Source organism: Antechinus flavipes, chromosome 2 (genome assembly GCF_016432865.1).
Source record: "Antechinus flavipes isolate AdamAnt ecotype Samford, QLD, Australia chromosome 2, AdamAnt_v2, whole genome shotgun sequence".
In the NCBI taxonomy this organism is placed as follows: domain Eukaryota; kingdom Metazoa; phylum Chordata; class Mammalia; order Dasyuromorphia; family Dasyuridae; genus Antechinus; species Antechinus flavipes.
This window is the reverse complement of record NC_067399.1, coordinates 119,884,347-119,905,616: the sequence shown is the minus strand read 5'-3', so window position 1 is coordinate 119,905,616 and position 21,270 is coordinate 119,884,347. Positions and strand designations below refer to the sequence as shown.

General features: G+C 33.3%; 1 protein-coding gene and 1 pseudogene across 7 annotated transcripts in view; one reads left to right on the top strand and one right to left on the bottom strand.

Moving 5' to 3' along the window:
- ROCK2 (Rho associated coiled-coil containing protein kinase 2) overlaps window positions 1-21,270 on the top strand; it is a 134,601-nt gene that overhangs the window by 8,663 nt on the left and 104,668 nt on the right. The gene's annotated exons all lie outside the window — the stretch shown is intronic.
- LOC127548170 (non-histone chromosomal protein HMG-17-like) lies at window positions 7,466-9,078 on the bottom strand (annotated as a pseudogene).

Genomic DNA, 21,270 nt, shown 5'->3' with positions numbered 1-21,270 from the left:
AGTTATTGTGTATTTAAATACTTGTGTGTTCACTCACACACATGCTTCTCCACTGTTAAGAGTTACTTCTGTTTTGGGAGTTTCCACTTGCCACAACACACAGATACACCTGAGAAAACAAAATATGCTTCTGAATGCTTTAAAGTTGAGAGATATACAAACCCAGTCTTTTTTAGACAAGTCATTCCAAAGAAAAATTAAACTTAATTCACATTTTTGCCTAGATACCCTTATTGCTTTGAGTGGTGTATAGACAAAGACTTTATGCATAGCAATTTTTATCTCCTATCTGTTCATATATGTAAGTTAATGGGAATATTACTCTTGAAGTATCTCATTTCACTACTGGATAGTTTTAATCAATTGTTCTTGAATTGAGTTGAAATCTACATTCTTTTAGCTTCTTTAGGGTTGAAAAAGACCTTGAAGTTTTTATTTAATCCAGTTCTTTCACTTATAGAAGCAGCTTAGGCCTAGATAGGTTAAATGGCTTCCTTCACTTCAACTTCACTTCAACTGATTGCTTTATTTTTTTCTTCTGGAGCAACATTCAGTAAGCTTGTTCCTTCTATGTAATAATAGCTTTTCGCCCATTTAGATATGACTATTTCCCATTAGTTTTTTCTTTTCCTAACAAAACACACTTTAAAAACTAAATAACAGGGACAGCTAGGTAATAGTGGATAGAATACCAAGCCCTGAAGTCAAGAAGAACTAAGTTCAAATCTGGCCTCAGACACTAAACACTTCCTAGCTGTGTGACCCTTGGCGAGTCACTTAATCCCAATTGCCTCAACAAAAAACTCCCAAAACAAACAAACAAAAAAATGAAACAACATTGTCTGGCGCATAATTTCCAAATTTTTTGCCATTTGTTATCATTGTTAGATGCCCTGTACTTTTTCAATATTTTTGTGAAGTTAGTGATAATTACAAGTTGTATAGTGCTTTAAGATTTGCAGAGCTCTATACATATATGCATTCATTTGATCCTAATAATTCTGTAAGACAGGGGCTATTACTAGCTTTGTTTTGCAAATGAAAAATCAGGTTTATTAGAGAGGTAAAGCAATTTTTTCAGGTTTGCACAACTAAATATGTGTCAAGTTACATTTTGAATTCAGGCCTTTCTGACTCTAAAGCTGGTTATGATCTAGCTGAATATAATATTTCAGATTAGTCTGATTAGTTTAGAGATTCAATCCTATTTCCCATGATTTAAACCTGTTACGAGTCACATTGGATTTCCCATTCTTAGCTATTATACAGCACTCTCTCACATTAAGCTTAGATGTCTTTGTCTTTGAATTTTTGAACCTAAATGCAGAGTTTTACATTTATAACATTTCATGTTGGCCCAGTATCCCAACTGGGTGAGATTGTCTTTATTTTCTCATACCTTTGTATCCTCTATGAATTTGATAGGTATATCTTTTAAAAAATTGATAAAAATGCTTTAGGCACAGAGGCAGAACACTGATATTCCTTTCAACTTGCTCTCTATGTGTGAAAAACCTTGTGAGTAAAGTTGTTCAACCAGGTGCACATGGATGTAAAATTTTTTCTTTCAGCTGTCATTTTATCATCCATAAAAACATCATAAAAGATTTAGTTATGTGCTTCTTATAGATTAGATGAACTTCTAGGAATATTGTTTTTAAAAAAGAAATTGAAGTAGTTGGGTATGATTTATTCATAATTAAAAATGAATAATTCATAATCCCAGTGATTACTTTAAAGTGCTACATAAATGTTATTCTGAGAGCCTAGAATGGTGTAGTAGAAAGAGCACTGGCACTGATTAGGTCAAATGATATAGGGTTAAATCCTTCTGTTATTATTATGTCTTTGTCCAAATCACAATCTTTATGGGTTTTGCTTTCCACAGCTATAAAATGAAGGTGTTAGACTTGATATCCTCTTAGGTCCCTTTCAGCTTTATTATCTATGATCCTATAACTTTTTCCAAATGCCCAAAAATAACTTGATCATTTACAGTGTTGTTGTTTTTTTTTAAAGAATTATCATAATAAAGAATCTGGGATTATTTAAGCTTGGAGGAGGCAAGACTGAAATGTGTTAATATAGAATGTGTGCTTTGTGTGTATGTGAGTAGCTATATATATGTGTTTGTATATATGTGTGTGTCTTGTCCTATGGAAGACAGTGGCAGTCTTTTTCTTGTTTTCATTGAGGGGACAGTATTGGCGCAAGTGGCTTTTAAATGGTAATATAATATTAGTGAATTAGCATGCATTTGTTTTTGTCAAATTCTTCATGACCTCATTTGTGAATTTCTTGGCAAAGATATTGAAGTGGTTTGCCATTTCCTTCTCTAGTTCATTTGACAGATGAGGAAACTGAAGCAAATGGTTAAGTGATTTGCCCAGGGTCACATAACCAATAAATGGATGAAGCTGGATTCTATTCATGCCCTACACTATCTATTGAGCCACCGAGCTGCCTTTATTTCAGTTATGTGCAAAGGCTTAGACAAAAGACACAGTATACTTGAAGCCAAAATTGACTTGGAGTCAATAAACTTGAGATTTGAATTCTTATTGACAAGCTCATGGGGCATTTCTGGTGATATTCACTTTTAGTTCAGCAAGAACTTTGTGAATTTACTTTGCTAGATGCTACAGATGCAGAGGCAAAAATGAAAACAGTCTGTGACCTTAAGCAGTATTGAAATACACATATTGACATTGTTCTGTAAGAAATGACCAGCAGGATGAATACAGAGAGGCTTGGAGAGACTTACATGAACTGATGCTGAGTGAAATGAGCAGAACCAGGAGATCATTATATACTTCAACAACGATACTGTATGAGGATGTATTCTGATGGAAGTGGATTTCTTTGACAAAGAGACCTCAGTTCCAACTGATCAATGATGGACAGAAGCAACTACACCCAAAGAAAGAACACTGGGAAATGAATGCAAACTGTTTGCATTTTGGTTTTTCTTCCCAGGTTATTTTTACCTTCTGAATCCAATTCTTCCTGTGCAACAAGAGAACTGTCCGGTTCTACACACAGATATTGTATCTAGGATATACAATGACATATTTAACGTGTATAGAACTGCTTGCCATCTGGGGGAGGAGATGGAAGGAGGGAGGGGAAAAGTTGGAACAGAAGTGAGTGCAAAGGATAATGCTGTAAAAAATTATCCAGGCATGGGTTCTGTCAATAAAAAAGTTATAATTATTAAAAAATAAATAAAAAGAAACATACATATTGGAATAAAACATGTTATTTATTGTTGTTTATCCTTCCCATGCTCTAAGAGGACTAAAATGACATCACAATAATCTTGTTAGTGTAGAGTGAATTTGGACTAAGATAAAATTGGGTGGGAAAGTCAAAAGGATGTTGAGCTATTTTTTGAGTTGTACCAAAGACTTCTTGAGAAAGATTTAACTTAAAGGGGACTTTTATCTGGTGTTAGATAACCTTTGTCATTTTATCCAGGGAATTCTCAGTTTTCCAGTTCTATAGTTCTTTGTCTTGCTGCCTCTATTGAATAATGTTGCATCAGTACAATTGTTTCATGAGTGCCTCAGGACAAATAGAATACAGACAGTAAATATGTTCATAGGATTAAATGTTGTTAATGATGAATGGTAGTAAAAGCAAGTTTTAATCAGAACCTTCCACGACTGAATATTTTCCCTTTGAAACCTAGGCTTATGTTTCTATCTCCATCTGGAGGGCTTAATATTGACATCTATTGGTCTTGATAGCTTTTTGCTTATATCTAATTGTGCTATGTTATCCCAGATAGTGGGCATGTAGATGGCGCAGGGACTAAATGCAGGGCCTGGAGTCGGGAAGATTCAACTTTCTGAATTCAATTGTGACCTTGGACACTTGGACACTAGCTCTATATCACCCTGTTTGTCTGTTTCCTCATCTGTAAAATGTGCAGAAGGCAAACCACTTCAGTATCTTTGTCCAAAAAAATCCAAATGGGGTCACAAAGTCAGACATAATTGAAACAACAGAGCCATAAAAAACTTAGTGTTATATTAGGTTTTATGAATTGTAGTTATTTCTCAGCTGATTAATAATATTGAATTGCTTTAAACTTGAACAGTCATTCAAAATTTTGATTTGTTTTATAAGGGATTTGCTTTTTTCATTTATTTAATATGTGTCTGTGTATATACGCACACACACATAGCCATCCATATATCCATTTACATATCTGCATACATAAAACTTTAGCTTGTATATTCACACACACACACACACACACACTCCTCTTCTCTCTCTCTCTCTCTCTCTCTCTCTCTCTCTCTCTCTCTCTCTCTCACTTTCTCTCGCAAAGATCAACAGTTAACAGTTTCTATTTCATTCCTACTTCTCAGATCCGATTAAACCCATTAGTCACAATTTTAAAAAAATTTGATTCTGTGTATAGTACTGTAACCTGCAGATTGCTGGGCCTTTCCATTTGCCTTGAGACTAAATTTATTTTCATGTGTTTTCTCAACCCCATTAGAATATGAGATCTTTGAGAGTGGATTCTGTCTTTTTCTTAATTTTTTAAGGTGGAAGAAATTTTCTTCAATGCCACAGCAACTCTTTTTAGGATCTACAAGGCAGAATGGTACCAGATTCCTCTCTAAGAAATTATCGATTATAAAAAGAAATCCTAAACATCTTTGTAAACAGAGAAGCATTACAGTTTTATTATGCTTTTTATTTTTTGAAATGCAATAAAATATTTAAGAGGCCCCAAAAAATTGACTTGGAGTCAAAAAAGTTGAATTTGAATCCTTACTGGTGAGCCTATTCATCATAGACAAGTCACTTCACATTTATCAGATTCAATATTTTAATGCTTTAAATAAAAAAGTAACTATTTAAATGATCAGAGTCCAGAGGCTCATAAGATTTAGAGCAGACAGCAGTTTAACAAGAATCTAATCCACTGAAATCCTCATTCTACAGATGAAGAAATGGAAACTCCAAGAATCCAGGTAATTTGTCCAAAGTTACACATACAGTGAACAGTGGAGCTGGAATTTGAATCCAGATCATCTGGTTCTTCAAGTCTTGGTGATCTTTTTACCATAAAATGCTTTTTAACTTGGGGAAATTTATCCAGATTAATGTAAATATGAGTTATATTGTCACTCAGATTACATAGCACTTAAGTTATAATGAGCTTTTTTGGTTGATAGTTGATAAAAAAACATTCAAGGAACTATATATATCAAAATAGTTCAGTATAAAAAGAAACAACAAAAAACAAATTTTTTTTCATATTTTTTTTTTTTTCTTGAGGCAATTGGGGTTAAGTGACTTGCCCAGTGTCATACAGCTAGGAAGTGTTAAGTTCCTGAGACCAGATTTGAACTCAGATCCTACTGACTTCAGGGCTTGTAGTCTTATCTACTACACCAACTAGCTGTTCCTGCCAGCTTATTTTTCTTAAAATTTTGAAGTTCACTTTTCTTAGTGCCTGAATTTTGATAATGAAAATACTTCTGTTTCAGAGTTTTGAAATATATCTTATTTACAGCTATTCCCCTTAAATGATAACATAATGTAAAACTGAAAACTACAGATGCTGAATGACAACCACTTTTCCAGAGAGAGAGAGAGAGAGAGAGAGATTACATGCCACCCAGTCAATTTATTTTATTTCTTAGAGACATATTGCTCAAGAATTTGGAATCTCTAGTTAGTTTTTGAAGGATGCTTATTTAAATCATCTCTCTGCCTTTCCATTTGCTGCTTGTATAATCTTAGGCAAGTCATAAAAGCTTTGGCCTTATTTTCCTCATTGATAAAATATAGGACTTCTTCAAGATCAGGGCTTTTTAAACTTTTCTCATTTCTGACCCCTCCCCCCCAAAGAAATTTTTATGGATCCAGGGTAAATAGGCATATAAAATAAATATACAAACCAAATATTTACTGATTTTAGAACAGTTCTTTGGTATACATATAATTTTACCATTTATTAAAGATGAAAGCAAATTTGCATACTAGTGAGACTAATTGCTTGCTTATTTTTACATGAAGAATTAAATTTTTGCAGGATATTTTATATTCTTTGCTATTGTCAATTTTTACAAGTTATGTTACAGTTATGTGACCCCATATGGAGTCTCAACCTACTATTTAAAAAACTTTAGACTAGATGACACTTTGAGGGTCTAAGTGTGAGAATAGTAGACAAATCAAAAGTTGGAATTTCTATACTTTTATTTTTAATATTTAAAAACTTGAGTAAATGATATAATCCTTGTATATTTCACTTTATTTTCTAAAGTATATAAAAATATAACTAACATGTAAAACTCATAGTTGATTTTTTTTAGCAAAAGTAAGTGATTTTTTTTGTTATTTATCTGAACATAATTTATTTTCACTTTCTTTTTTACAATTATAACTTTATTTTTCAAAACATATGCAGAGATAATTTTTAAATTTAAATTTCAAATTTCAGTTTTCACTATTGTAAAACCTTGCTTTCCAAATTTTTCTCTCTCTCTCCCTTTTCCCCTACTCTCCTCCCTCTTCTAGATAGCAAGTAATTCAAAATAGATTAAACATGTGCAGTTCTTCTAAACATATTTCTACTTTTATCCAACTGCACAAGAAAAATCAGATCAAAAAGTTAAAAAAAAGGAGAAAGAAAAAAAAAACCAAGAAAACAACTACAACAAAAAAGGTGAAAATACTATGTCATGATCCACATTCAGGTCCCACAGTCCTCTCTCTGGACGCAGCTGACACTCCATCACAAGTCTGTTGGAATTGGCCTGAACCACTTTATTGTTGAAAAGAGCCAAGTCCATCAGAGCTGATCATCACATAATCTTGTTGCTGTGTACAATGTTCTCTTGGTTCTGCTCATTTCACTTAGTGTCAGTTCATGTAAGTCTCTCCAGGCCTTTCTAAAATCACCCTACTGAACATTTCTTACAGAACAGTAATATTTCATAACATTCATATACCACAATTTACCCAACCATTCTCCAATGGATGGGCATCCATTCAGTTTTCAATTTCTAGCCACTACAAAAAGGGCTCCCACAAACATTTTTGCACATGTGGGTCCCTTTCCTTCTTTTGAGATTTCTCTGGGGTATAAGTGCAGTAGAAACACTTCTGGGTCAAAAGATATGCACAGTTTGATAACTTTTTTGAGCATAGTTCCAAATTGCTCTCCAGAATGGTTGGATTCATTCACAACTCCACCAACAATGTACCAGTGTCCCAGTTTTCCCACATCCACTCCAACATTCCTCATTATCTTTTCCTAACATCTTAGCCAATCTCAGAGATGTGTAGTGGTATCTCAGAGTTGTTTTAAGAAAATTTCCTTTCTGATCACCAGTCCATATGCCTTTCCCCCACCCCCAATTTTCAAGTTTCCTATCTCCTATCTGTAAATCTTAATTGTGACTTTTTTATCATTAACTTTCCCTCTTCACAAGCCTCCTCTCTCCTTCTCCCACTTTTAACTAGTCTTATCACTGGGTTTAGCCCTTTCTTCTAGTTTAATTCAGTAGGCATTTATTAAGTGTTTATTACATGCAAGGTTCCTTTAATTCCTTTTAATTGTTCTTCTTGAGTAATCTTCAAAACTGGGTAATGTTTTTCCTCTGCTTCCTGTTTCTATTCCTTCTCTGGGTGTAGAGCACAGTTAGAAGTTAAAGCACAGTGATTTAATCTAAAATTTTTTTTCTTATCATTTCAACTGGTCTCTCATTGATAAATGTCAATCATTTTTATTCATTTCTTGTTATCATAATTTTCACACTGGCTGTTTCCAACTTGTTCCTTACATTTAATAAACATTTATTAGGTACCTACTATTTCAAGGCATGTCTTTAAGTCCTTAACTTACCCTTTCCCTTTTCATTTAGTTCAGATAATTCTTCAGATAACCTTGCCTTCTACTTTATTGAGAAAATTGAAGCCATCCATAATCATGGTAATTCAGGCAGGACATGGACTATGATTGGCAATATTATACAACTATCAAACTCCCCTCCTCTGTGGACTACCAAAAGCATAAAGTCACTATAAAACTCAATGAACAGTATTTTATACTTTAACAGGGAAAAGTTTAGAGTGAGGGTAGAGATTTTCACATTGAATATATGTTGTTTAACAACTTTTCACAAGCCTGCCCTGACTTTGAGGAAATGAAAACTGCAGAATTCTTAATTAGAAAAGTTTCTCAATGAAAAAGGAACTGTGGCTTTTTGGTGGGAGGCCTCCTTAGGGCCGTAATTCAGATTACCTGAAAAATTGGTATCCAACACAGCTGATTTGAGGGTAGGAGCAAAGAGGAAAATAGGCCCAGGTCCTAAGAGGCCCCTGGTTTCAGGAGTCAAGTTGATCTTTATGGCAGACAGGAAAGAAATATGCATTTTTTAAGTTATCCATTCCTACACTCACCAGACTGGCTGAGGGTATCAGTGTTCACATCTATGCATCTTTGTATGGGGGTGTGTGTGTGTGTTGGAACCTCTTCTTAGTATCCAAGAGAAGTCTTCTCAAAAACTAAGAGGGGAAAAAATCCCCATCCATTTCAACTCAGCCTCTGAGACATCCTGTCTGTAACAAATGTCGCATTCCCTCAAAACAATAATAAACATTCTGTGTGCTAACAATATAGCTTTTAAAAAAAAGTAAAACAAAATTCTGCATTTTTATAAAACTTGATAAAAAATAGTTTTTCAAACCATAGAGTCAACAGAAGTACACAGTTATCAAAAATTCTCACACAAGTCATTTGGCAACTCCAGCACATTCAACTTTCTTTGCCTAGTCTGTTTTGGCATCTCCATTCTCTGCAGGGTTGTTCCCATCCTTAACGGAGTCAACCTTTTCATTTTTTTCCTTTGGATAACTTCTCTCTTCTTTGCCTGGTGCCTTTTTAGGTTTGGATTCTGGCTTCAGAGGGGCAGGTTTAGCAGATAACCATGTAGATCTCCTCTATGGTGTGTCCTTAACCTTAGTCTTGTTTCCCTTAATGTCTCCTTCATCCTTTCTCTTGGGCATAGTGGTGATGGTGGAGGGGCAGGAGCAGAGGCAGCTGTGAAGTGGGTGGTAGTGGCGGGGAAGGGGAGGAGGAGCGCCAGTCTCTCCGACTTTATTCCTCATCCTCACACTGCTTGGTTTGTACATTTTCTTGCCCAAGCTTTGCCTTCCATCTTTTATCTTGTTGTGTCATACTGCTTCAATTGGGACTTTGCTCTATCATTGATTCTACAGTATTATTCTTTTTTTAAAAAAAAAACATTTTTCTTTCAAATATATGTTCAAGTTTCTTCAAAAACACCTTATTTCTCCTATTCTTTCAAATGATTGTTTTCTTACCCTTTAGTGAAAAACTTACAGAAAGTAAGTTGCTGTTGCTTCTTGTCAATCATTCATTCTTCAAACTCTTGTAATCTGGCTTTATTTTTTTAAAAAAAAATTTGAGATAGTTCTTTCTGTGGCTCCATAGTAACAAATCCAATGTTCTCTCTGCCTTTTTCCTTCATCCTTTTATAGCATTTAATACTGTTGTCTACCCTTTCTTTTCTGATGTTCCCTCCCCTTGACTTCTTTAACACCTCTCATGTTTTTCCTGCCTCTCCTCCTCTTCTTCTGACTTCATTTTTTCCTGTTCCTTAAATGTGGTTATTCTTCAAAGTTATTATTGACCCTTTGTATTCATAGTGTTGGGTGCTGTATAAAAAATGCAGATGCTTGGGACAGCTGGGTGGTGTAGTGAACAGAGAACCAGCCTTGAAGTCAGGAGGACCTGAGTTCAAATTTGATCTCAGACAGTTAACACTTCCTAGATGTGTGATCCTGGGCAAGTCACTTAACCCCAGTTGTCTCAGGAAAAAAAAATGCAAATGCTTAAAAACTAAATACTTAATTGATTGATGGAATGCCTGCATTTTAATGTGCCACAGTTGCCTAAAATTCAATTTATTCAAATCTTACTCTATTGTCTTCATCACTTTATTTTCCTTCTCAACTCCCCAGTTTCTCTCTTCCATGTGTCTTTCTGTTGATGGTACCACAGTTGTTCTAGTCTTCTGACCTAAGATCTTACCTTTCATTCTTTCCTCTTTTGTAACATCCAGTCAATTCCTTTTTTTTTTTTTTCCCCTGTATCCTCCTCTATGCTATCACCTCAACTATCCAAGGGGAAACTTATTTCTCTTACTCCTCACCTATCTGATGTGCTATAATAATAGTCTTACAACTATTTTTTTTTAATATCTTTTTATTGATAGAACGCATGCCAGGGTAATTTTTTACAGCATTATCCCTTGCATTCATTTCTGTTACGATTTTCTCCCTCCCTCCCTCCACCCCTTCCCCCAGATGGCAAGTAGTCCTTTTTTTTTTTTTTAAATTTTTTAAATTTTTTAAATTTTTATTTTTTATTTTTTATTTTATTTTTATTTTTTTTTTATTTTTTATTTATTTTTATTTTTTTTTTAAATTTTTTATTTAATAATTACTTTATATTGACACTCGTTTCTGTTCCGATTTTTTTTTTCCCTCCCTCCCTCCACCCCCTCCCTTAGATGGCAAGCAGTCCTTTATATGTTGGATATGTTGCAGTATATCCTAGATACAATATATGTTTGCAGAACCGAACAGTTCTCTTGTTGCATAGGGAGAATTGGATTCAGAAGGTATAAATGACCCGGGAAGAAAAACAAAAATGCAAGCAGTTTATATTCATTTCCCCGTGTTCTTTCTCTGGGTGTAGCTGCTTCTGTCCATCTTTGATCAATTAAGGCTCTCTTTATCGAAGAGATCCACTTCCATCAGAATACATCCTCAAACAGTGTCGTTGTTGAGGTATATAATGATCTCCTGGTTCTGCTCATTTCACTCAGCATCAGTTCATGTAAGTCTCGCCAGTCCTCTCTGTATTCATCCTGCTGGTCATTCCTTACAGAACAATAATATTCCATAACATTCATATACCACAATTTACTCAACCATTCTCCAATTGATGGACATCCTTTCATTTTCCAGCTTCTAGCCACTACAAACAGGGCTGCCACGAACATTTTGGCACATACAGGTCCCTTTCCTTTCTTTAGTATCTCTTTGGGGTATAAGCCCAGTAGAAACACTGCTGGATCAAAGGGTATGCACAGTTTGATAACTTTTTGACAACTATTTTTTTTCGTTTTAGTTCTCACCTTTCTTCAGCTTTTCCTTCAAACTGATACCTAGGTTATCTTCCTAAAATGCTACTCTGTTCATATTATTCCTTTATTAAGAAAACTTGTCATGTTTAAGGAATTATAAGGAATAACTTTTTGATTGTATGTTCTGCCATTCAGGAACTTTGCACTTAAGACTGTAGTCTGTCTTTTAGCCTTATCTATTCTTCTTCATGTACTTTTATGTACCAATCAAATTAAATTTTTTTTTCTCCTTTTTTAAACTACCTGTTACCTTGCTTACCTCTATGCCTTTGATTAGGTGGTATTCAATGCCTGAAAGAGACTCCTTTCACTTCCCATTTTCATCTGTTTAAAGTCCCTATCTCCTTTCTTGCCCCACCTTACGTTCTCTCTCTTTCTTGAAGCCTTTTAGGGTCATAACTTTAGCTTTTATGAAGAGACCTCAGAGACCATCTTAGTCAAACTCTCTTATTGTGTATATGAGGAAATTGAGGAGTAGAGAAGTTAAATGACTTGGCCAACATCATAAGCATCATTCTGAGCTTGGATTTTAATGTAGCTCTGACATTAGAGACATGCTGCCCTTACTTAATAGCCAAAAATTCTTCAGATTTTTGATGATACATGGTCTTATTTTTTAAATTTGCATTTAATTAGTTATTCTTTTATTATAGTTATTTATATATATTTTCCTTCCGAAGAGCCTGCATTTTATTGTGGAAGTCCTGGGTTCAGGTATCATTACTTCTGACACTACTGACTGTGACTCTGGCAAGTAACTTCATCTCTCTGTGTCCAGACAAGTTATGACTAATTTGAAGGGTAGGGTAGTTATAGATCATTGGAAGAGAAAATTTTCTTTCCTGCACCAGAGAAATTGCTGGTTAAAACACAAAAATAAGGTATTCCTTTTTATTTTGAGAATTCTACTTGATATTAGAAACTTGTCGTATTTATCTTTACAGCCTCCTCTATGCTTAACATATTAATATGTAAAAACTAGGAATTTAATAAATGTTGGGATTTAGTTGGTCATAAAAATAGAACTAATATAGTGAGGAATTAGAAAATCTGTCAAAATGTTTTGCTTATAGTTTTAAATCAATTTCTGTTGTAAATGTATATTTTGGTTCAGAAGAGCTGTATTGAATGAAGCATTTGAAATTTTGCTTTGCTTGCTTAATAAAAACTTATCAGTACTTCACTTTCTGTGAATTTGCATAATAGGAGAAAAGAGGGCAAAAGTAAAAATGAATTTAGTAATAGACAGAGGGCATCTTTAGTACATAATTAGTCTGTGAAATTTTCATTTTTAGGAGCTTAGAAAATGAACTAACAGTGTTAGGTTTTTGAAGAGAGATTTTTGCAGTTGTCATTAACAGTTTTCAGTTGTATTTCAGAGTTCAGGTCAAAGTACTTCCACTTTGCATTTCCAGATCTCTTCCTCCTAAACTTATTTACTTTGTGTATATTTTGTATTGACTTGTATATGTGTGTTATTTCCTTTGATAGAATATAAGTTTTTTGAGGGAAAGGATTATGTTATTTTTGTTTTTGTGTTTCTTGTGCTTTCTACTGTATTTGGCACATAGTAGCTTATGGAAAGCTTCTTCGTTGTTTGTTGATGATGACTAAATGTTATCATCCAATATTAATGTTATGTTGAATTTCATCCTCTTGTCACCTTTCCTGTTGTTTACTTTGATCCTATATAACTTGCATTGTATATTCTAAAAGTTCATAATTTGGCATTTTAAATGTCTTGCACAAATTTAATCATCCTAAATTAATGACAAAAATTTCTGCAACAAAATCTTCAATTGTTTTTCTTATTTGATGGTTTATAACAAAAATATATATGGATGATCCTTTGGAATTCGTTGTTTTCTTATTTTAAATTCTTAAATGCCAAATAATAGCATTTCCTTTTATACAACAGAGCCCAAAAAGATTTTATAAAACTGAATCTGTCTTATAGCATTTGATTTTAAAAAGTACATAATAAAATTCTACATATTACTTTCAAAACTATTCTGGTTGGTGATTCTTTGTGAACTTCCTTCCCTTCTTTTAAAAAATTAAGAAGTTACAAATGCAGACAAGATTAGAAGGGAAGCAATAGATAGGGAAAACATTTTTACATTCAAGGGTTCTAATAAAGGCCTCATTTCTAAAATATAGAGAGAATTTACACAAATTTATAAGAATTTAAGCCATTCTCCAATTGATAGAGGGTCAAAGGATATGAACAGATAATTTTCAGATGAAGAAATGGAAACCATTTCTAGTCATATGAAAAGGTGCCCTAAAGCATTGTTGATCAGAGAAATGAAAATTAAGATAACTCTGAGCTACCACTTTACATCTCTCAGATTGGCTAAAATGACAGGAAAAGACAATAACAAATGTTAGAGGGGATGTGAGAAAACTGGGACACTAACACATTGTTGATGGAATTGTGAAGTGATCCAACCGTTCTTGAGAACAATTTGGAACTGTGCCCAAAGGCATTTTGTGGGCCTTTATTGTGCTCCAAAAGTGATGTTACAAGATTATTTAAAATCTTAAGCAGGTACATAATTAATGAATAAGAAAAAGAATAAATATTATATAGCCTTTAAGGGTTGTAGTATAAACATCTTTTGTTTTGATAGTACAGATAAATTTTACTGAGATCCCTTTTGGATCCCTCATCATTTTGGAAGGTGGATTTAGGTTCTTAAAAGCTTTGTTAATAAAGTCCTGTCAAGCTAGAAAGCTGAAAAGCTTTGCGTAAAGCCTTGGTATCAAATTATTAGTCATTTTGCAACTATTTTAGGTGGCTATTTTTGTCTGTTAGCAGGTCTGTGTGCATTTTTTCCTGTACTTCAAGATAGTCAAGAAATCTTTATATTCATTTATAGCCTCACATGTCATTCCATTCTCATTTGATTAGGAATTCTCTTTGGTCCCAGTTGAATTGCTATAGAATATTTACATGGTGTAAGTATGTCTTGGGTATTTTGAGCATAATTACAAAGATCATTAGACCAATACTTGACAGTCAATAAGATTTATAGAATCAACACTATAAAACCTACAAACTAATTAGCATATAGAATAGCATTTGAATGGTAAGATAAAAGATCCTATTAGAAAGATCAGTAGAAAGGATCAGTGGAAATGAAAAAGAGAATCTTTGAGTGGGGACATGAAAGATGAAGGTAAGTAGCAAGTGGAGATGAAGGAAAGCATTATAGGCACAGGGGTTATCTAAAGAAAAATATGGAGGAAATTTATGTGTGTACAAAAAATTTCAGTTCAGCATTTAGTATTTAATCAAATTGTAAGTAAAAAGGCCTGTAAGCGAGATTGTGTATGAAATGACCAAACTAAAGAATGTAGAATGATTTAGTACACCATGGAAATTTTAAAGTGAAAGGAGTGCCTGAGTTCAAATCTGGTCTGAACACTTACCACTGCCTACCTGTTTTAACCTAGGCAAGTCACTTAACCCCAATTGCTTCAGCAAAAAAAAAAAAAAAAAAGAAAAAAAAAAGAAATATATATATATATATATTTTGGCTTAATATTTCTCTACAGTTACCCAAACTAACCTGCTTACAATGTACATTCCCAGAAAAATACATTCTTGTTTATTAACAGAAAAGAAGGATGCATTCTTTAACTTTGACAATATCATTGATGTTGTATATTACTTAATTTTGTTGCCTTTATGTTTATTCATTCAGTGTGTGTGTGTGTGTGTGTGTTTGTGTGTGTTTGGTGGAACTAAATTGTAGAATGAGAGGGCCTATAAAAGGCAGGATAGAAGGTAGATATCCTAATCGAGTCAAAGAAATAAATGAAGGGAAAATAACTTGTAGTTGCTCAGGAAGAAGAGACCTTAAAGGAGAGTGGGTGAATAAGCAAAAGGAGTGAAATAAAAGAAATGTGAAATTATTGTTTTAGTAGTAGAAGGTAATACCACTGATGAATACTCCTGTAGAAGAAGAAAACTATTCTATGAATGGAAATCAGGATCTTACAATTGAGGATAGTCTATGAGAATTTGTTGCTTATAAGGGCTAGTCATCTTACCTCAGAAGAACCAGAGCTTCTGAGCTGACACCCAGAAGTGTGGGAGGGTGGGGAATGGGAAAAAATGAATATAAGAAGAGCAAAGGTCAAAAATGTCCTGAATAACAGGAATATAGTATAGTATAAAGAGTATGGTATCATGAGGCAACATCTCCTATATCATCTGCAGAAATAGGTATTTCTAAGATAGGAATAACAGGAAAAAAAGGGGGGAAGGTTTACAAGACACTTAATACAAAAACTTTTGAGGAAATAACATATGGAAAATATACTACAGAACTATATAAGTATAAGGATTGTGAGTCTAGAATAAATGGAAAATGAATCAGAATAATATGGAAGAAAATATCTTTCTAGAAAATGAAATTTAAAACCCAACAAACAAAAGTTAAAGAAGGAAGAAAGGAAGAATTTACTATACTTAACTGAGTCAGAGGAGGGAAGGATAGGAATTAAGTAACTAGAGAAAGGTTGTAAAAAAAAAAAAAAGAAATTAATGGCTTTAGCAAAATCTCAGAACCAAAGAGATAACAAATGGCAGGGAAGAGAACCATTGACAATAAGATTGCCTTAATATAAAGTTGAAATAATTGTTGAGACATAATACTATGTTTACAGAGGAAGAAAGGAAAAGCCTCCAGTCTTAGAGACAAATGGAAGGAAAAATAAATCTAATAAGGCATTAGAAAAAGTTTACTCAGTTACAAAGTGCTCCTTTTAGAAATAAAGAATAGCTTAAATAACTAGGAATATTACCATATTGTAAAAAATTATAACGGGTAACAGAGAAGCATGGAAAAATCTCACATGAACTGAGTTAGAGTGAAGTAAGGAGAATGAAGAAAACAACACACATAAATAATAAAATAATTGTAAAGAGTTAACGCCTTTCTTTTCCTTATCAAAAGTGAATTTTGGAAAATTAAGAACAAGTATGGCTTGGAGAAAGGGATATGAGAAGACACTCAGCCCATCATTTGCAAAAGTGGAAAATCTGCACTTGTACATGACATTTATTTTTTGAAATAAGTTTTAATTGAAATTTTCTGTTTCTTTATCACTCTAGTTATCTACTCCACTCTCCCTTCTAGAAAATAATCTCATATATTTCTTAGAAAATGAAAAAAAAAATCAAAACAACTGATCACATTGAAAAAGTTCCGAACGTGTTCAGTGTGAACCTCTACCAAGGGCCGAGTTGAAGATGTCTCTTTATTTTGTAACATTTACTTTTCAGATTGTGGTATGTTGTTCTTTCCATTTACATTGTAGTAATTACTGTGGACCTTATTTTCTTGTGTCTTCATTAGTTCATATAGAACTATCTTCTAGTTGATGGGCATCTACTTTATAATTCTTAGTTGTCACAAAAATTGTTGCTGTTACTATTTTGGAGTATATGAAGATTTTCTTATCAGTGACTTCCTCAGGATATAACTTTAGTAATAGTAATGAACCTCTAGTTCAAAAAGTGTAGGAATTTTTGTAAATTTTAGTAAAAAAGTATTTGAACATGAAAGTAATCTTGTAGTTGTGAATAGGATGTATTGGAGGCTGTTGGGAAAGGGAGAGATTGAAGTAAGAGAGAGAAATGTCTTCTACTTTTTCTGTCAAGACAAAATATCCCACTCATTGAGAAGGCTTCTTTCTGCAAAATGGTTACAGTAGGAGGGAATAGATAGAAATATGTGTAATGAAAAATCATTTGAACTGTCTCTGCGGATTAGGAAGAGATAAGAATCAAAGATGATTTTGAAGTATGACCAGAGCAAAAATTTTTGTAATACTTGATATCAAAGATAATATATTTGAACCAATATTTTGTAATAATTTTGAGCAAAATAAAGTTTAAAATCTGGATTCCTTGTACAAATTTTGTAAAGCTTCTTTCTCTTCTTTTTTTTTTTTTTGGGGCTATTTCTTGGACATGAGTAGACTTTTCCCCATTCACTATATTTTGTATCCTCCATAGGCAAAATTACAGTACCTGTAAAACATTGGGAAATTGTTGCATTTGTTTTTTCATACATTGAAATTTAAGACCTTTTTAGAGTATTTTGTTGCACATCTGAAGCCCCGGGATTTTTAGTGAAACTTTTTGCAGACTGTATTTCAAAAACAGAATTTCCTCAAAGTAGAGCTTTCTGGAAATTTTAAAATTAGAACATATTTTTAAATCTGAGAAGTGTAGGGTTCATTTGACTTAGATCAGTTTAATTGTTTAGTAGTCAGACCATTTAGGATGAAGCTGCCTTTGGATAACAAATATAAATGCTTTAAATTTTTGTTGGCTTTTAGATTATTGTTTAGAAAACCAAATGAAATGTTGAAAACTGGTTTAGAAAAAAACTGCTTCCAGAGTAAGACTTAGATTTTTCATGATTTTTAAAGAATTAAACCTGTTGATGAGTTGATACAAACTTAGATACATTTAGTTACTGAAGGAGCCATTATTCTTTTTGGAATTAGGTAATTGGGCTCAGATCCCTGTATTCCTCCAAAAGCACAGCCTTGATAAAATCATGTTAGCTTCTTTGAAGCTCTATTTTCTCAGCTGTAAAGTAAGGAATTGAACTAGTGACCTTTAGGTCCATTTCAACTCCCAATATGTGATCTTACGATTTTAGGTATAGGATATGAAACAGGAATGAAATGAATGCTAACTATAGGAATATGGACTTTTTGAAGGAATTTTAAAAATCTGTTTCAAACCCTTTTATTTTGCAAATATGGAAATTTAAGGACCAGATTTGGGAAGTGATTTTCTTGGTCACATAGGTAGTGAAGCTGGGTATTTGCAGAGGTAGTAATTGCTAGGTGAGATCTATGCAAGTTTTGCTTCCTAATATGATGATATCTGGATTTAGATTAGAAATAAGATCTGAGTAATACTACTGCTTGTTGGAGCTTTTGGATCCTGGGCTGCTTCTACTAGCATGTTAGCAGATTTTGTTGAGGTAGAAGCTGGTGGTATAGCATCGGTGGCATATACTACTTTTTGTTTTTTGGCATGAAAGTAGACTATTTTATTGACTAGTTAAAAACAAAGTAATTTGGATGGCCACTAGTTATTTTAATTATTAGCTTTTTAAAATTTTTATGGGGAATAGATAGTATTTTGATTAGCACTCTGGATGTGTAGTATGGGGACGAAAATAGGCAATGGTGGTCAGTATTTCAGAATGTTAGAAAAGTGTTGGAAAGATGAGGAAGTAGAAAGGAAAATGTTGCTACAGGGCCTTTAGAATTGCCCTCCGCATCTTGCCTTTAAATTCCAGGAGGTGGGACATTAGTGCCATCTGGAACTATAGTATTCTACTTAGGAAGTGGCTGTGTTCTGGACCAATTGTGATCAAAAACCCCTTTTCCTTTGATTCTGTGAAAGGTTAGCACCATGTTGACCAACTGTTTTGGACTCAAAGAGCTGCATTAAGAAGAAATAAAGTTTTGCATGTGGTTTTTCCAAATAATTCCTTTTACATATTATATACAATTTTAAAGTTAGAGATTTCGCTAGAAAATATATATTTTAATTCTATAAAATAAAATTTCTATATTCTAAAATAAAAAAAAAACTTAATGATATTCATGATTGTCTCATGTCCTACAGTTAGTTAACTGAGCAGGTCTTTACTCCTTAATCTTAACTAGATGAATAATTATAAGTGATATTTTTGGGTCAGGATGCAAGACCTGTTAGATCCACTGTTGAATGCGTTTCATTCCCTCTAGCATTCAAGTGTATAAGTTTGGATTCTGAGTTTACTGAACTTTATGATACCCACAATTATGATGCATGAATGTAAGAAAAACAATGAATAGATATGATTGCTTATTAACTGATTGAGAAATCATAGTATTTTGCAATTGAAATTTTCATCTTGATACTAGTTGTGTTATATTGTGATTTTGCTTGATCAGAACCACTATGTTCTAAGTAGTAATCCTATCTGTTACTATGTCAATTGCTGTGGTTTTTAGGTATTTTGACAGAGACATTGTTTTAATATCCTAAGTTCCTGCATAAAGAAATCAAACCTTAGGAGAGTTAAATTTCACAGTCAAGGTAGGGCCATATCTTTTATGTGAGGTTAAATCTTGCTACAGGAAAAAAAAATCCTTATGGCTAACATCAAATTTTTAAAAAAATAATAACTTTTTATTGACAGAACCCATGCCAGGGTAATTTTTTAAACAGTATTATCCTTTGCACTCACTTCTGTTCAGATTTTTCCCCTCCCTCCCTCTACCCCCTCCCCTAGATGGCAAGCAGTCCTATATATGTTAAATATGTTGCGGTATATCCTAGATACAATATATGTTTGCAGAACCAAACAGATCTCTTGTTGCACAGGGAGAATTGGATTCAAAAGGTAAAAAATAACCCGGGAAAAAAAACAAAAATGCAAATAGTTTACATTCATTTCCCAGTGTTCTTTCTTTGGGTGTAGCTGCTTCTGACCATCATTTATCAATTGAAACTGAGTTAGGTCTCTTTGTCAAAGAAATCTACTTCCATCAAAATACATCCTCATACAGTATCGTTGTGGAAGTATATAATGATCTCCTGGTTCTGCTCATTTCACTCAGCATCAGTTCATGTAAGTTTCTCCAAGCCTCTGGGTATTCATCCTGAACAGCAAATTTTTCAAACTTTAGGCAATGCCTGAGTAATGGATTCAACATCTCTAATACAATTGAAGGCTTAAATCCTACTTTTAAAAAAATTGTTAGACAATTAGAAAAATATAACAACAGAATTCATCTGGAAGAACAAAAGGTCAAGAATTTTAAGGGAACTAATAAAATAAAAAAATCAAATGAAGGTGGCCTAGCTGTACCAGATCTAAAACTATATTATAAAGCAGCAGTCATCAAAACCATTTGGTACTAAGCTAAGAAATAGACTAGTTGATCAGTGGAATAAGTTAGGTTCATGGGACAAAATAGTCAATAACTATAGCAATCTAGTGTTTGACAAACCCAAAGACTACAGCTTTTGGGATAAGCATTCACTGTTTGACAAAAACTGCTGGGAAAATTGGAAATTGATATGGCAGAAACTAGGCATTGACCTACACTTAACACTGTATACCAACATAAGGTCAAAATGGGTCATGATCTAGGCATAAAGAATGATATTATAAATAAATTAGAAGAACATAAGAGTTTACCTCTCAGACTTGTGGAGGAGGAAGGAATTTGTGACCAAAGATCATTATTGATCACAAAATAGATAATTTTGATTATATTAAGTTTTGTACAAACAAAACTAATGCAAACAAGATTTGAAGAGAAGCAATAAACTAGGAAAACATTTTTACAGTTAAAGATTTGATAAAGACCTCATTTCCAAAATATATAGAGAATTGACTCAAATTTATAATAGTTCAAGCCATTCTCCAGTTGATAAATGGTCAAAGGATATGAACAGACAATTTTCAGTTGAAGAAATTGAAACTATTTCTACTTTATCAAAAGGTGTTCTAAATCACTATCGATCAGAGAAATTCAAATTAAGACAACTCTCAGATACCACTACACACCTTTCAGATTGGCTAAGATGACAGGGAAAAATAATGAGGAATGTTGGAGGTAATGTGGAAAAACTGAGACACTGATACCAGGTTCTGTTTTACTAGTGCCTAGCGATGATTTTGACTCTTGAAGGTATCCTCATAGATTTTTCTGTTGTGTAGAATTCTAAGATGGAGAGTAGGATGGTGCCCCTCCTACCTACTACCTTGAGCAAGACATTTAACCTCTCTGGAACTTTTAAAACCTCCTGGCTTCCTGCAAAATTCACATGAGCTGCCTTATTTATAAAGTGGTCATTAGGTTATCTAGGATTTCTCCTCAGAATTTCTGGAAGAAGCCAATGAAAAAAAAGATGATTAATATAAACTTAACTTTAACCTAATTAATTGTAATTTTTTCTCCTAAGATTAGGTTTGTAATCATTAAAACTTTTAGTTACTGATAGTAACTGAAACTAGAGTTAGGT